General features: G+C 63.4%; 1 protein-coding gene across 4 annotated transcripts in view; it reads right to left on the bottom strand.

The window, feature by feature from the left end:
* Nucleotides 1-12949, bottom strand: part of ADCY7 (adenylate cyclase 7) — a 48127-nt gene extending 35178 nt beyond the window's left edge. Inside the window, exon 1 of one of the 4 annotated variants that reach the window (XR_004954185.1) lies at nucleotides 1384-1595. The gene's annotated coding sequence lies outside the window, so the exon portion shown is untranslated. Of the gene's footprint in view, nucleotides 1-1383; nucleotides 1596-12862 lie in introns of those variants that run through there. The other 3 variants (XM_036231259.1, XM_036231260.1, XM_016147595.2) reach the window with 3 other exon arrangements.
* Between the last annotated feature and the right edge of the window lie 220 nt (nucleotides 12950-13169).

Raw genomic sequence — 13169 nt, 5'->3', positions numbered from 1 at the left:
CACCCCGAACCCCCGGAAAATGGCCTCCAGTAAACAGCCGCTCCTCCATAAACTGCCGCCGGCGACTTCCCCGTCGAAGCTCACACCTCCCCTTCCCAGGGCCAAGTGTCCGGGTGCATCCCGGGCCTCCCCTCCCCCACACCCGCACCTCAGGAAAACCCCAGGAAGCCCGGGCCCAAGTGGAGGTGGGCAGAACCGAAGGCCTCAGAAAGGCCTCCGGGGAGGGGCCCCGGCGCCCACACTTCCTGCAGGGCCAAGCACTTCACACTTCCCCTCAGGCCTCCTCGCTTCTCTCCTCGGCATCTTCTCTAACCTTGTCCGAGGCAAAAAAACACACTCATCAAGTCACAGATTCAAGGTCCCATGTCACGTACAGGCTTTTTGGTCCTGTACACATTAAACACGTTAGAATAAATCCCTATCACGTTTTAAACCTGTCCATCCACAGCCAGGCTAAAACCACCTCAGGGCCCCCCGGGGAGCAGCACCCCCACTCCGAGAAAGGCTGGGCTTGTCGCCAGTCACATCGCCGCCCCTGTGTGGCCGAGGCTACTAGTGAGAGCCCATGGTCACATGGCCACTCCGGGCAGAGCCCGCCCATACTCCGGCCGCCCGTCTAGGCCCTGGGGGCCGGGGGCCTGTCACTTGGAGGCCCACCCGGCCCTCTGCTTTCCTCCCCCTCCCACCTCCCCCAAGGGCTGGCCAGGGAGGAAGCCCCCCACCCCTGCTCTGTGCCGGCGACCCTGAACCCCGTGTGCTGACAAGGAAGACAGGCTCCTGCTCCTCCCTGTGTCCGGGTGCACGTGCTCGATAAGCATACAAAAGGATCTGGAAGGAACCACTCCCAGCGGCACGTGGCGTCCCCGGGCCTCGGGGTGGGAGGGACAGGGAGCCTAGTCCGTTTTCCCGCGGCAGCTTGGTTTTCCTGTCTCTTGGCATCACTTCCAGAGTTTGGGTTGTTTATTTATTTTTTTTAACCTAATAAAATAAATTCGATCGCCCTTCCCTCACTGATTCTTACTGTCGCTGAGAAAAATAAAGTGCACTTGTACACGTGAAATCACAGCCTAGGACAAGGACGCGGGCGCAAGTCCACGGTTCACAGAATTCCAGGAGAAACGGGCCAAGCGAACTGCACCGTGGAAAAAACGGCACCTTCCTGCCAGGCTGCGGAAGGCCGGTGACAAGCTGTCTCTGGTCCTTTACCCAGGAGCCGTCCCGCCCGGCCGTCTGCCCAGGAGGCCCTCAGAGCCTCCCTCACGCCCAGTGCAGACCCCGTCCACCCTCTCCCAGGCCAGGGCCGCCCGGCGGCGGACGCTGTCCGGCGGTCCCCTTAGGCCCGGGCTGTGAGCACAGATGGCCCCTCCCCACACCCCCCTTTACCTGGCTCTCCTCCAGGGCCCCTGGGCGGCTGGGCCAGGGTCCGAGGCGGCGTGGAGGTGGCCCGGGCCTCGCCTGCCCCTCCTGGGCCAGCATCCAGGCTCACACATGTGAAGGCCCCTTCCACCGGCTGCCTAATGAGAGTGAGTCACATCTGGAACCCACAACTTCCTGCTCTGGCCGTGCGGGCGGGCAGAACCGCGAACGCTGAACCTCGCTCAGCGCCCCTCGGGGTGCGGGGGGCCCCTCTCCCAGCCTCGGCGGAGGCCTCGACAGGATGGGGATGCGGGGGGGATGTGGGGGGATGTCGGGGGGCTGTCAGGCCGCGCGCCTGTCTCCAATGACTTCACGGAAACTGGAAGCTTTGAGCTGGAACAATTTTCAAAAAGTACAAAATGAAACGAGCACCAGAATCCTCCGTGAGAAGCCCCGAGACGGCGGCTGGAGGCAGAGAGAAAAGGCACGGAGTGAGCAGCTTGAGCACTCGGAGGCGAGGGCAGCCCGGCTCGGCGCCTCGCCCTGAGCCTCGGGCCCCCACCTCTGAGAGGCCTGCCGCACCCCCCGTCCACAGCTGCCCCATGCTGGGGCCAGGCCGAACGGCCGGAGCCCCCGGAAGACCCCTGCAGCCCTGCGCCCCGGCTCCCCTCTGCTTTGCCAGGCCTCAGTTTCCCCACTGGGATCACGGGGAGCTCAGTGTGAGGCTGCAGCAGACTGGCGAGGGCAGGGAAGCAGGGAGCAGAGCCCTCCTCCCAGGAGGACGGAAGGGGTCCTCACGGGGCCCTCTGAGCCCGGACGTGGGGTCCTGGGGACGTTTTCTACCTTTTATCCTGACGGTAAACCCTGCCATTTGCTAGCAAAGTGCAGAATGGAGCCCAAGGTACCCAGCTAACACCTCCTGCCCGCCCCAGGCCTCCCTTCCAGAATTCTCCTCAGGGGAGGCAGTGGTCAGATGCTTCCCTGCTGACTGGCTTCACCCCCAGCCCCCCCTCACGCCGACCATCGGTCCCAGCAGGCAGGCCAACACGATCGGCGTGTGGACACCGTGTGCTGGCCTCATGCTCGGCCTCGTCTCATGCCCCGTGATGGGGGTCCTATCGTCCCTCTTTTATGAAGGTCGGAGCGGCCAGTCAACTGCCCAAGCACACACAGCTAAGACAAGACTGAGTCTGGATTCAAACTCAGGGCTGTCTGACTCTGTCCTGTGCCCTCAGCCACACACACCACGGCCCTCCTGGGAGCAAGAAAGGCTCCCCGGGGAGCAGGCTGCTCCGACTGGCACACCACCCTCCTCGGCAGCGTGCCCCGCCCCGTCTCCGAGCCCTGGGACTCGCTGCTCCCAAACCTGCCGGACCAACTCTCCCTCAGCATCAGACAGGGAAGACTGGTTTCTGCTCGCTCGCTGTCCGAGCACGGCCTCTCCCCAGCAGGCAGGACCCCTCCCGGTTGCTGGGAACGAAAATGTGACCTGGATGCAGCACTGTCGTCCGGGCTCCCAGGTTAGGACGTGGCCACCCGATGGCCCGGCACAGAGACCCCAGACGATCATCCCTGAAGGCCAGATACATCGTTCGCGGCTCAGGGGAGAGACGTCGTCCCCCTGGGGAGGGTCCGGGGCCTCCCTGAAGGAGGGGACCCCAGATGGGGGTGTCTCAGGCCGGGAAGAAGGCCCGGCCCATTTCTGTCTGGAGCGTGGGAGTCACAGGCTGCAGAGTGTGGCAAGGCCACGAAACGGTGGGCAGAAAGGAACTGCGTCGGGAACACGGCGGACGGGCTCGTCGGGCGGCCAAGTGACAGACAGGACAAATAACGCATGCGCCAAGCCAACAGCCTGACCCCACTCGGCGAAGCCAGAGGCCGCGCCACCACCCCCCCCCCCCCCCCCGGGAAGAAGCCCCGAGGCCTCGGCGCGCGGTGAACCCGGGGAGCTTTCTGGGCAGGGGCGTGAGCTGGGAATCAGCTCTCTGTACGCCCGGCGCCTCTTCCTCTTCCCGCAGGGAGAGTCAGGGTCTCACCACACCCCGAGAGAGGGGTCTGAGCCATCGGGCTGGCAACTCACCCCCAGGCCAGCCCCGGATCCCAGTGAGACGAAGAGGCCCCCCACCGAGCGACCTCGGCAGCCCATCTGCGAGTGAGGACCATGTCACCCAGCCCTCGGCAGGCTGCGGGGCACGTGGCAAGGCGCACGGGGCGTGCGCGGTCAAAGCCGGCAGGCAGGGGAGGCCGGGCGGAGGGCGGCATCTCCGTGCCGAACACTCGCTCCGGCCTCGGCTGCATGGCTGCCCCGGGCAAAGACCCTCGATGGCTCCTCTGTGCTTGAGCAGAGCCGAGCCTGGGCTCCGCCCCTGGCCCCCGCGGGCGGCCCGACTCATCTCTCCACCCTTGATGTCCCTGACCTGCCACCCAGCTGCCTCTTGTCCACGCCTGGGGCTCAGGCCTTTCTGCCACCCAGAATGGCCAACATGCCGCTCATCCTGCCAAGACGAGGACAAACGCCGCCTCTTCCAGGAAGCCTTCTCCAGTCCGCACCCAGCACCTCCTCTGGGCCGCAACGCCCCGGGTACACTCTGGTGACAGCTTCCTATTCTTACGGGGAACCGACCCTCTGGGGTGGGCTCGACCCTCTGGGGTGGGCTCGTTCGTGACCAGTGTCCGCTGAGGACTGGGCATGTGACTCAAAGTGGTCCAATGAGATTCAATCCTGGGACTTGGGCGGATGGGAGGGGGCGGCTCTCATCCCCCCAGGCGAGGAGGGCGTGAGCAGGAGCTGCAGGCACCATCCCTGACCTTGTGCGGCAGCCTCCACGACCCTGGGGCCAGGGTCCACGCCCTCATACCGTACCCTGCCATACTACCTAGACGACCAACGAGATATTGCAGAAGCATGGCGTGTGACTTCAGGGTTCATGAAAGACATCAAGGCTCCCCCCCACCCGCTCCCTCTGGATCCCTCGGCCGGGGGAAGCCAGCTGCCCCGGGTGAGGGCATTCTCGCAGCCCTAGGTCCCTGCCAAGAGCCAGCACCAGCCAGCCGTCCCCGACACCGGGCCACCTTGGAAGTGGTCCCCAGCCCCAGCCAGGATGGGACAGAGCCTGCTCCGGCGTGAGTGAGGGTCCCCGCTCCTCCTCCATCGGACCCGCCCCACCCCAGCGCCAGGCACTCAAACGCCTGGGTGACGGTTCTGCCGAACTGCTCTGTGCCAGACCCCCCCCTCCCCCAGTGAGAACACAGGAGCAGAGCTCACCAGGCGGGCCCTGCCTCGTGGGCCGACTGATTTCTCACAGTGGGGGTGGGGTGACATTCCAAGGCCCTGACGCACCTTGGCCCCTCTGCCTTCCCCTCCTCCCGCTGTCAGCTCTGGGTGTGCTGGGGCCCCTTCCCCACCCAGGCTGGGCCCAGGCGGAGGTGCCCGGCTCACCCCTCCTCTTAACAGGCAGGAAACTGGGGTTCCAGAGCAGAGGGGGCTCATGGGGCCATCGGTTACAAGTCAGAGGATGGAACGAGGGCCTTCGGGCTCCTGATCATCAGTAGCAGGGCTGAGGGGTGACGGGGTGAGCCTCAAAGCCACACCAAACACACGCGAGCTGAGTAAACAGCATCTTCGCTAACAGCCCCGGCTCCGCCCAGCTACTGGCCGGCCCTCTGCCGGATTGGAATCCACGGGGCTGCTGCTTGTCCCCGTTCCCAGCCAGAGGGCGGGATGAACGACCCTACGACCCTACGCCGTGTGGGTGCCGCGGCCCGCGGGGGGGAGGGGGCAGGGGGCTGGCTCCCATGACCCCCGCGGGCCCAGCCCCTGCCCAGCCTGGGCCGCAGGGCCGTGGAGCAGCAAAGGGGCAGCCGGGGTCAGACGGCGTGTTGAGTAAGCGCGGAGAATCCTAAAAGAGCAGATGTGGGAGCGAAGGCTCTGCCAACCCGCGGTCCTTTTTTCCTTTGAAAAACCTGGCAGCTGGGTGACATCGGCGGACGCCGGTCCTTGCCCACGCCCAGCCCGAGGTGAAGCACGAGGGGAGGGAGGAAGCCCACGCCGCTCCCTACCGGCTCCGAGGGGGGGAGGCCCCACCGCGCAACCGGCGGCCCCGGGGCTTGCGGGAAGTTCCGCCTCGCAGACGTGCGTGTGTACAGAGATATACACATGTATGTAAATATATGTATTTTTTTTTTTGCATTCAAGGAAACCTGGAAGAACGTACTCCAAATCTTAGGCATGATCAGGAATTCGGCGGTTTTAATTTCTTATCATTCTTTATATCTGTTCTCTAATTTTAACCAGCGAAATACACTACTACGTAACTGAAGGGTAACGGGTAAACGCGAGAAAGGACAGAGGCCTGAGACAAAGTCCTCTGCCCAACCTCAAACTCGGCAGCACCACAACCGGGCGAGAACGGAGTGTTTGTGACACTCAGAACCACTCCTCCCTTAGAGCCACTGAACGCCAATGGCCGCGTGCACGACGAAGAGCCGCGAGCAGACAGCGCGAGCACCCCGCAGACGCGAGCACCCCGCAGACGAGAGCACCCCCACCTCTGACCCGCTCTTGTGCGAGAAAAAAAAATCAAAGCTGAGTTAGAGCGAGGCTGCCGATTACAGCCTCTAACACGCAGGAGGTTCAGGGGGCCAGGAACCCGGGATACACCACAGGCAGCTCATCACAGGGGAAGGGACCCCGCCCCCCAAAACAAGCAGGGAACGACGACGGAGAGGACCGTCCAGCCCCCCACAGATGGAGGGACACCCGGGAAATCTATGAAGCACTCGCACCGTGTGGACCGCATTTGGAGCTTTTCAAAAAGAAATCTAAAAATATGTAGAGCTAGGGGTATCAAACCACTGGAAACGCAAAGGCTAAAGGGCCAGGTAGATCTTAAGGAGCATCGGTAAGTGTTAGAGGCGGTGATAACGCTGTGGGTGTGTTCTCCCTGTGCCTTCCCCTCCTAGGAAAAGATCCTACATCCGAAACAGGGGAAGTGATCAGGGCCTGGAGGGAGAAGGTGGGGGGTTCAGGTCTGCCAGGGGCGGGGCGGGGGGGGGACCCCGCCCCTGAAGGATGGATGGAGGACGCGGGTTGGTAATGCTCCGGTCTTCCTCCGTGTGTCCAAGTTGTCCACAGTGAGACTCTGAAACACTGAAATCCGGCCTCTGTGTTTTCATTTGAGTCTCCAGCAACCAAGGGGTCATTTTTAGGTCCCTTCTCACAGTTGAGGAATGTGTGGCCCCAAGAGGCCACTCCCCCCAGGGTCTCAGAGCTGGTAAAACACAGACCCGGCCTCAAGCCCATTCCCCACTGCGATGGGGTGGGGATGGGGGCAGGGGGCAGGGCGCTCCCCACCCCTCCCCCACCATTCGCAGCCTGAACACCCAGCACGACTCGACTCTCAAAGGCAACCCCAGGCCCCCCCCACCACTTACCAGCACGGAGCAGGGGCCACCTCCTCCTCCGACACCTCCCCCACAGGAGCTTAAAGGCTCAGGGTGCCAGCCTTGGGCTGGCATCGTAACCCCTCTCCTGGCAGAGCCCTCTGGGGGAGCCCCTCCCCTTCTCATCCTCTGACCGCAAGCCTGAGTCCACTCTGCGGGCCCCACGGAGCTGAGACGTGGCCCCATCTTAATCTTCCCCACTGACTACCTGGTGCAGGGCTCTAATGCGAAAATACTGACAGCACCCTAAACGACCGTCACAGGGGACAGCGAGAGTCAACCAGGCTCCCCGCATACCAAATGCTGGGGTGAGCCCGGCGTCTGAGAACCCCCACAGCTCCACGCGCGAAGCCCGGCACACAGGCGACAATTAGGGAAGTGGCCGTGCTCAGCACTTTTTGTCACGTTTTTAAAAACGCCATCTGGCAGCCGGGGGCCCATATGTTAACGGTTACTTCAAAGAGTACGGACTCTGGGATTTTCTCTCTGCATTGCTTGTTTTCTGATTTTTCAATAATGTGAGTCATTTCTATAATTGACACAAAATTAAAGCCATTTAAAAATTAAGAAATGAGCTTTCTCCACCCCCCCAGGAATGTGGCTTGGAGGCCCGGCCCAGGAGGCAGACGCTGCCTGGCTGTGGGGCCTCTGTCGGTCGCACTGCCTCTCTGAGCCTCAGTTTCCCGATCTGTCACGCACCAGAGTCACCGAGCTGAGCTCCTCCCAGGACCCTCACTGTGCCTGTTCCCTGCTCTGCGAGACGAGGACCGTGAGGCGCAGCGACGAGGCCAGGCGAGCCCCGTCTGGCCGGCCTCGCCCGCTCCCCGCTGCTCCCCGCCGCCTGCACCCACTGGCTTTCCCTGTCCCCGCCGGACACCCGCTGACCCTGCACCCAGGCTGGTGGGGAGCCGGGGCTATCACAGCCGAACATGGGGTGAAGCAGTCCTCACGGCCGTGTGTGCAGAGCTCCACCTGCCCAAGGCTGCCGTGCCAGCCCCCCAATCCTGAGCACCCTCCGAGAAGGGGGTATATCCCCCCTTTAAAGAGGAAGAAACAGAGACTGAGGGGAGAAAACCACTCACCTCCATACACCGAACCCACAGGAAGACTGCAGCCCAGCCCCGCCCCCCAGACCCTCCCCATAGGGCGGGCAACAGGCACCCCGCACCCCTTCCAAGAGCCAGGCGCACTGCTTAGGGCTACAGGCGGGACAGAGGGAGGACTGAGGAGGGAACAGGACACAGCAGGCTGGGGCCACAATGCTCTGACCCCTCATCCTCCCCTGCAGCCCTCCCCCCCCCCCCGCCACACACACGCACATGCACACGGCTCAAGCACAACCCAGTAACGGGGTGCAATGCAGCGCCCTCTGGACGGAGGAGCTGGCGGGGGAGGGGAGAACGAACGGGGCATCGTGGGGGAGGGGAAGAACCCAAGCCTTGGGGCCTGGCACCCGGGGATCAGGGATGCGATGGCACTTCCCCAGGACAGTAAACATGGAGCCCCCAGAGGACAGATGGGACACGGACGAGTGAGGCCGGCTGGGCGGGAGGGCCCCGGGGCGCACCGGGGCCCGAGTCCTCCGTGGAGAGCACTGAGAACGCAGCAGCAGCTGCCACACTGGAATGTGGCCTTCTGAGTCCGCAAGGAAACTAGAAATCCGGGCCTTAGGGACACCCTCCCGGTTTCGGACACCGCCGGCAATTAACCCGAAGTTACTTTTCAGCAGTCCACCTATCGGTGCTCTGGACTCACTGCTGTGTGGCCTTAAGCAAACCCCTTAACCTCTCGGGACTTCACATGTACCATCTGTGAAGTGGAAATAGTTACACACGTCACTGTGACAATGAGATACACTTCGCCGGCAGGAATGAAGATAAACAGCAAAAGTAACAACAGCAGCTGATGTTCTAAGTCACAGGGACCAACGTCATTCCATTCATACCATTAGATGGGCATCGTCCCGGAGTTTCGTATTTTGAAATAATTTCGAACTTTCAGAAAAGTACAGTACTTTTCATCCGGATTGGCCTATTTGCACCATTTTGCCTCACTTTATTATCTGTCCATAGATTTGCTTCTCTTTAACATTTGAGTGGGGTGCTTATACGGTAACCCGTAAATACTTCGGTGCGTATTTCCCCAAAAACGAGGGCCCGTGGTAATAGGTATCGGGTCATCTGATATTGATACAATACTTTACTCCACAGTCCATACCCAGTCTCATCAACTGTCCCGATAATGTCCTTCGGACACTGTTTTTCAGCCCAAGTTCACAAACTGCACATCTCTGGTCTCCTTTAACCTGGAACCGTTCTTCGGCCTTTGAGATAGGTATTTTCATTGTCTCCATTTTATACACGAGAGAACCCCAAGCGCGGAGAGGCTGAGGAAGCACTGCGCCACAGTCACAGAGCCAGGAAATGCTGAGCTGGGACTCAGCCCAAGGGGTCCCCTCCAGAGCCTGTGCTCCTGTCCCCCAGACCTCAGAGCTTGCAAATAACAGCCTTTGTCATTTAATAACCGAAAACCAGCTCCCTCTGCAAACAGCTGGCCTGCTGCTCCCAGGCGCTCACTCGGCAGGTGGTCCCTCACTGGAGGGGTGACCCCCAGCGCACCCACTGGCTGGGCTGGGCTTCCTGCCGGCTCTCCACGTCTAGCAATGGCGCTGACCCGGTGTTCGCCACCCCACCCTGCAGGGCCCCCAGGAGCCCCCTCTACGGGGGCAGAGGACAGTGCAGAGCTGGGAACTCTCTGCAGCTTCTGCCTTTCTTTGCCCCTCTTAAAGTGACTGTCGAGGCCCAAATGCCCACATCCAAACAGCAGAGGAAGACACATGCCCCGAATCCAGAGCCTGATGTGGGAAGGGCCCCCAGGCCGTGTCCCTGGCCCGAGCCACCAGCGCTGAGACTCCTGACGTCAGCTGTCCAAGAGGGGGCTGGGCTCATCCTAAGACACACATGGGGATGCACTGGAGGGATGGGTTTAGAGGCGGCGGCAGAGCAGGGGGTTGGGCGGGGGGAGGGACCGGCGCTCCCAGGGCAGGGAGCAGAGAGGAGGGGCCTGCCGGCTGATCCCACAAACGCAGACTCCACAGCGAGGACCCCAAAGGATGTGGCGTCCACGCGCCTCCAGGCCCACAGCCCCCACCAGGCCAGGCACGTCGGCCTGGGAAGCCCCTCTCTTTGGGCCCCAGACGGGGGTGGCTCGGGGTCTAGATACCGCCACTGACCTTGCCGCCATCGCCCTTGGCCTGGTGCCCCTGAGAAAGGCCAGCATCACCCTGGCCACTGGACACCCGCTGACCAAACCCACTGGATAGCCCTCCAGCAGAGGGAAGCGACCCGCCCGAACAGAAGCCCTTCCGCCTGGGTTCTGGGCTGTTCTGCTGGGTTTTGAAGCTAATTTGCACTGAAACCTTGGCCGCCCTATCAAATTCAGACGTTTACACTGGCCGCCTGACGCCGCCTGCAAACCCAACTCCAAGTTTCAGAAGCAGAACTGCTCTTGAAACTTTTCTAAAACAAAGAAAGAGTAAAGCTTTGCTTTTCTTCCTGATTCCAGACAATTTTGAAAATACCCAAAGCGTGAATAAATAAGAACACGATCCACCTGATTTACCTCCCAAAACACGCCAGTGAAGACCCCTCCCCATTCGTCCTTCTCCGGTGCCCAGTGTACAGACTGGGCTGCCACTGTGTGAGCTTCTCTACCGGGGTGTTTGGGGTCAAAGTGCAACCACTTTGTCTCCGCTCCTAGTCAGTGGGCTCAGCGGGGCAGAGACCACATCTGACTCCGCAGGCCTCTCGAGGCCCCCTTGCTGGAGTCAACATAAGCCACTACCCCCCTCAGCAATCCTGTTCGGTGGGAAGGGGTCGGGGAGGTGGGGCCAGCAGCAAAGCCCCAGAGCAGCCCAGGGGGACAGGGCAGGAACTGGAGGGCGGGAGAGGGGGCAGGGAGGGAGGAGGCAGTGTGTGTTGCCCTCAGGGGGGTATTTCACAGGCCCACTTGAGACTCTGCCTGCTGGGTGGGGTCAGCCTCCTGATGTACACTCAAATGGACCCTTCCAGAACCACGGGAAGGCCAGGAAGCCAGGCCCCAGGCCCAGCTCCGGGTCTAACGTGCTATGAGACCTCTGATGACCTCGGTTCCCCCACTTATCGCTGGGCTGACAACCCCAGCCCAACTCATCACAGGATCTAACCAACACTCTAAGGGAATGGCTTTGTAAGCCACCTGGCCTCAGAGGCCGAAAGGGCCCCACCTCCCCCGCCCATCTCCACGAAAGGCCCGAGGGCTGAGAGAAGAGGACCCCCGGCATCTAGGGATCCCGAGCATCAGCGCCGGAGGGGGGGCTCCAGAAGGCACCCTGCGGACCCAGCCTGCCGCCCGTGAGGCTACCCAGCTCTGCTCCCCAGGCTCAGCCGGCCGCTCTGCATGGCCTCCTCACCATCCCTGCGGCCAGAGCCCTACCCCAGGTCCACAGTGGACAAGATGCCCCTGTCCGGTGAGGGCGCCTGCCCAGTGAAAGCTGCGGCTGCCCACCGGAGCCCCCGGCCGCACGCCCGGACCCTGCAGACCTCTGCTCAACGACACTCCCAACTGGGTTTCGGCCCTGAACCGGGGGCCAGTCCAGATGCCACCAGCTCAGGGCCGCCAGCCGCACCCCCGGACCCTGCAGACCTCTCTGCTAAACGAAGCTCCCGACCGAGTTTCAGCCCCGAACCGGAGGCCAGTCCAGACGCCACCGAGAGCGGGGACCCAAGGAATAAACGTGAGGGGACACCCCAGGCCACACGTCCCGGCCCCAAAGAGGCCTGGTTACCAGCTCTGCCCGTCACCTTCAGATGAGCGTTAGGTGTGGGGCCCCTCCCAGCGGGGGTCCAAGCCGGGGCCTGAAGCCTTGCCCCTCGCTCATCTGTGCACACCCCCCCTTACCTAGTGAGGGGTCCTGCTCACTGCCGGCCGTGACCGCACCGCTTCAGGCCCCAAGCCTCGGTCTGGCCCTCGCTGAGCCTCTCCCCTCGAGGTGTTTTTACTTTAAACAGACCAGTTTATCCTCGAACCAGCAGAACCAGCACGGGTTAGAGGCAGCCAGCCCCACAGGGCAGAAAATTCCCGTGTAACTTTTGACTTCCTCCAAACCTAGCTACAGTCTTCTCCAGCATCTGCGGGCTGGGGGGGAGGGGGAGGTGGGGGGGAAGGGGTGGGGCCGGTCGGGCCCCCCTCCCCCATTCCCAAATCGGGGATGCTCACTGCCTGACATAAACCGGCATGGAACAGGCATGGAACGATGCACACAGGGGGCCCTGCACATCCCCCACCCCCAGCGTCAGGGATCAAGACCACTGGTTTCCAGCTGCGATGGGTTCACCAGGAGGCGGCAAACGCGGGGCGGGGGGGGGGGGGGGGGGGGACTGTGTATTTATTGAAAAAAATCCTCCTATAACTGGACGCAAGCAGCTCAAACCCATCCTGCTGAAGGGGGGGTGGGGCGCCTCTCCTAAACCGACTGTCCGGGGTCCCAACAGAGTGGCGGGGGGGGGGGGGGGGGGGGTGCTGGGCCCAGGGCCGCCCAGGGCCGTGTCCCTCTTCTAGGTCGCAGCCTTGTCATCAGAGAGTGGGGTTGAGCCCCATTCCCGCCCGCTGGGGCCTAACTGGGCCGGGATCCCCACAGTGGCTTATGAGGGGAGCAGGGCTGGGGTAGAGTGCGTCTGAGACCCACCCCAGACGTCAGCAGAAGCAGCGGAGGGGGCGGGGCTGGGGTCCCAGGGGGCCCACATGCCGCCACTGCCCCCTCAGAGCCTGGGACCGAGGGAGGGGGGGTCGGCCAGCCGCCTGGCCCCACAGCCGGCCCTCCACCCAGGGGGGCCTGGCGGCGCAGAACAAAAAGCCCGCAGGCCCCCCAGCGGACACCCCCGCCCCGCGGCGGACACCTCCTCCGGACACCCCTCCAGCGGACGCCCCCCGGCGGACCCCCCACCCCCGGCGGACACCCCCAGGCCGGCCGGCGCCCCGCAGCGCGGGCCGAGGACCCACCCGGCCCCGCCGCCGCCGCGCTCACCTGCTGCGTCCGCTCGGCTCGGCCGCCGCCCGCGTGTGTCCGCAGCGCCGGCCGCGGGCGGGACCCGGGCAGGACCGGGCGGGGGCGGCGGCGCGGCCACAGGCGCCCCCCGCTGGCGGTGCGGCCCGCGGCGGGAGGCGAGGCCCGGGGCGCCGCGCAGGCCGGGCCCCCAACCCAGCGCCGCGCGCCCCCCGCCCCGCGCCGTCCTCACCGGGAAGGTCCGAGCGCGCAGAAATGCCGCGTGGCGCCCGCATCCGCGCGCCGGGGCGCGGCCGGGCGCCCGCAGCCCCCGCGCAGGCCGCGCAAC

The sequence above is a fragment of the Rousettus aegyptiacus genome, unplaced genomic scaffold (assembly GCF_014176215.1).
Source record: "Rousettus aegyptiacus isolate mRouAeg1 unplaced genomic scaffold, mRouAeg1.p scaffold_m13_p_14, whole genome shotgun sequence".
NCBI classification, from domain to species: domain Eukaryota; kingdom Metazoa; phylum Chordata; class Mammalia; order Chiroptera; family Pteropodidae; genus Rousettus; species Rousettus aegyptiacus.
The sequence above is the reverse complement of the archived record's forward strand: the minus strand, read 5'-3'. Positions and strand labels throughout refer to the sequence as shown.